The sequence below is a fragment of the Lycium ferocissimum genome, chromosome 8, assembly GCF_029784015.1.
Source record: "Lycium ferocissimum isolate CSIRO_LF1 chromosome 8, AGI_CSIRO_Lferr_CH_V1, whole genome shotgun sequence".
Taxonomy (NCBI): Eukaryota; Viridiplantae; Streptophyta; class Magnoliopsida; order Solanales; family Solanaceae; genus Lycium; species Lycium ferocissimum.
Genome location: NC_081349.1, coordinates 8,699,483 through 8,703,350, shown reverse-complemented (window position 1 = coordinate 8,703,350; position 3,868 = coordinate 8,699,483).

The following is a 3,868-nucleotide window of genomic DNA, read 5'->3' as shown; positions in this document are numbered from 1 at the left end:
GAATTGAGGTATAATTTTCCTTAATTCTGAGGAGAAAACGTGTTTCATGGATTATACGTGGTGTGGAGAAGAACAATGATGTTCCCACATGTGGATAGAAGCCCTACAAACCTTAGTTGCTACAAAACTTGAAGGAAAAGTCTGAACCTTTGAAGAAGAACCCCAAGAATCTGAACTTGAAACCTTCTCAAGGTTTTTCTTGAAAACCCTAAGATTGTAGTGTAGAATCTTATTAAGAATCCATGAATAAGTGTTGTAATTGCTTAGTAATACATGGGAGAGACTTACCTTGATGTGGGAGGATGAGAAGAGAAGAGAAAAGTCGTGCTAGGGCTTGGAGAACTGAAAAATAGAATAAAATTTCCAAAAAACGGCACTTTAATGAACCTCAGGCTGTCTGTGTCGGCATCTGCGTTGCAAATGCGAACATACTTTTGAAATATAATGTTGGAAAATTTGGCTCAATGCGTTGGGAAATGCGTAGCATTTCACGTTCTGCCTCGCAGACGCTTGTCCGGCGGACTACTATGTGACTCTTCAGTAAAATGGCCATAACTTTTTGTACTGACGTCTGTTTGACCTCCACAATATATGGATGGAAAGGTATTTCAAAGTCCTACAACTTTTATGGAAGAAGTTTTCCTGAATTCCTAATTGATAACGGGGTTATTCTAGCTTGAAGTGAGGTCTTGTGCAAACTCACTTGAAAACATGTTCGGTAGAGTAGCTTCTGACTTTTCTTTGTCCGAAGCATATTCTTATAACTTGATCAGGTTTCAAAACACTTCCTACACCTATCATATTTGTTCCATTATATTACCATATTACGGGTCAAACCTTAGCCCAAAAGTATGGGATGTTACAACTCTAAATAATGATATTTTGGGAGTAGTATCGTTAAGATTACCCCATCACAAACACTAATTTATAGAATGCATCGTTAAGATATTCCGCCTCTATGTACTGAATTTACTTTCAGTCTTTATTTATAAAATCCTTCGTTTTAGCAACAACAAAAAGCTCATGTAGAGGAAATATTCTTTACAGTCGATCCAAGAGTAAGGCATATAAATCTGGATTAGGCTCCCTTCCATTTCTTCAAGTTCATAGTTAGATAAGTTTGTCTTGTTTTTTATTTTAAAGGCTTAGATTGAATTATTAACTTAACAAACATCTTAACTATGTTTAATGAGATAAATTTGGGAAATCAATCTCCAAGAGAATCTCAACTTCCTTAAATTTAGATATCCATTAATATTAGTTTTTGTAGTTTTATCTTTCACATCTAGCAATAAATTATCTTAATAAAATAAGATCTTGTGACTAACGAGTAATTACAAAATTATTGCTTTTTAATCATAGAAATAATATCCTTCCCGCATTTGATTTTCTTTTTTTAAACATGTCCCTGTAATTTTAAATTTAAAAATAGTTAGTTAAGGACCACTTACTAATTCAAACTGCAATGACCCATTTGGTCGTTATAGCGATTTTGACCCATTTACCCCTATTGACCCTTCCCCAAGCCCTATTAGTTTGATTTTGAACGGCGGGGATGGCTGGCACGGTTCTTGAGGTAGTCGAGCGAGATTTATGATGACTTTTGCGAAATAGAGCCTTAAAGTGAAAAATGTTTGACTGATAGTTGACTTTTGGATAAAAGAAACTTTTTCGCAAATCCGTCGATTTTGGGAGGTCCGAATGGTCAATTACGACTTGGTGGGATGTTCACTTCGATTCCCCAGGCACTTGGAAGCATTTTAGATTATTGGTTAGAAAGTTGGTCTTTGGCCATTGGGTGTTGACCTGGTCAAATAGACCTCCGTTGGGAATTCCAAGACCACAAGTAAGTCTGTAGTGTGTTTTTATGTGTGAGTATGTTTGATTTATATCTGGGAGGTCTCGGGTGATTGTCGGATTTTGGTTTGAGTTAGTGAAAAACTAGAAGTATTTTGGTGTCTGGTGCCTGGTGTCCGCCGTAGCGGCACCATATGCACGGTAGCTGTCCTGCTATAGCGACACTTGGCCGTTATAGCGAGTGTCTGAGGTTCGTGGTGAGTCGCTACAACAGACGGAGATCCGTTATGGAAGACTCGTGATAGCGAGAGGAGGGCCACTGGCACGGGCCAGCTGTAGCGGACTCGTGACCAATGCAGCGAATGACATGGATCAGATTCTATTTAATGCTAAGTTAAACCCTTTCATTTCCTATTCCTACATTTATTGTTCCTAAGCATCTTTGAGGTGATTTGAGGAGGTTTCAATCAGATTTATCTTGAGGGTAAGTTCTCTGACCTAGATTTCATTCATTTACCTTTCTTAAGCATGAATCCTTGATAGAACATCTATAGGACTTAAGAAGTTAGATGGGTTTTGATGTGTACTTCATTATTTGTTTTAGTCTTCCAAAATGAGATTTATTGATGGATTTGACCGATCTAAGCATGGAATTTGATGAATTAGTGACTAATAGGCTTGAATCTTCCTTTTATGTTGATGATTTGAATAAGTTAGGGTTTATACCCAAATTGAGGGGTTTGACTCGAATGATGATATTGACCTAATCTCGAGTTAATCTAGCAATTGAATAGTAGAACTGAACCTCTAGAACGTTGGGATACCAATTTCACCTTTGAAATACCCGTTTTGCTCTTGTGGGCCTGTTGTCCCCTTTTTTTCATAGTTGATTTTGATTCGAAAGATAGTATAGCAATATGAGTATTGTCGCTTCTTATTTCTAACTTAGAATTCGATAATGGATAGAATTTTTAGTGTTTGGAAGCTCTCCGTAAAGGCACGGCGAAGGTTTGATTGTTCGTGGCACCCGCTCGTCTGCTAGGTAGGTTATGGCTTACCTTATGGTTAGACTTTGGTTAGCGAAGCATATGTAGAGTTAGTGATTATCAGAGAAAGAATGTTGTGCCTTCGGGTATGAAGTTGGGATGGATTAACTAGGTTGGTACTGTTGTTTGATTGTGGGCTTGTTGCCTTGTTGTGATCTATTGGCTTGTTGCCACGTGTGTGATATTAGACTTGATACTTAGTCGCCTTATCGTGATTGTGAAACTGCTATCCCTCACTTATTGGGTATTATCTTGGATAGAGGAAAGAACTTGACTTATTATTGATATTGATATTGAGATATGTGTCCATGTGTGGCATGATTGATTTGATATGTTATCCCTAATCATTGATATTATGCATAACACTCATTCTCATCTTTCATGATACTCTGCTATGAGCTGAGACTTGGTACAGATGATAATGAGAGAAATGAGAGGCCGATGTCCGAGGTCTTTACTGGGATTGAGAGAGTGTCCGATGCCCGAGGTCTTTGCCGGGATCGCAAGACTGGTACATGTACTTCGCGGGTCCCTCATGGGTCATGACTGTCGAGGCATGGAGGCATTCCGCCAAGAGCATGTGTGTACGGAGATTACATTGGCCATTGCATTGCATATGCACTCATTATTACATTCACTTACTTGTTGGATTCGGACTTGATATTTTTGTACTTGAGTTGTTATTCTTGGACTGTGTTGTGTTTTTACTTGAATGTGAGTATGTCTATTCTTTAGTCTCTTCCTTTATATATGTTAGCTAACTGTTGTCGGCCTATGATACCTACTAATACATAGTGTTTGTATTGATACTACCTTGCTGCATTCTTTTATGAGTGCAGAGGACGTGACAGGTTCCACATCCACTCCTCGCGACTGATTCCCGAGGCCTTTGCTATCGAGTGTCTAGGGTGAGCACATTGATGGATCCGCAGCCCGGAGACTCTTCATTATTACTTGTCTTATCTTGTTATTCTGAGACAGTATTTCATATTTTAAGACTTGTACTTATTCCATACCCGTTGATG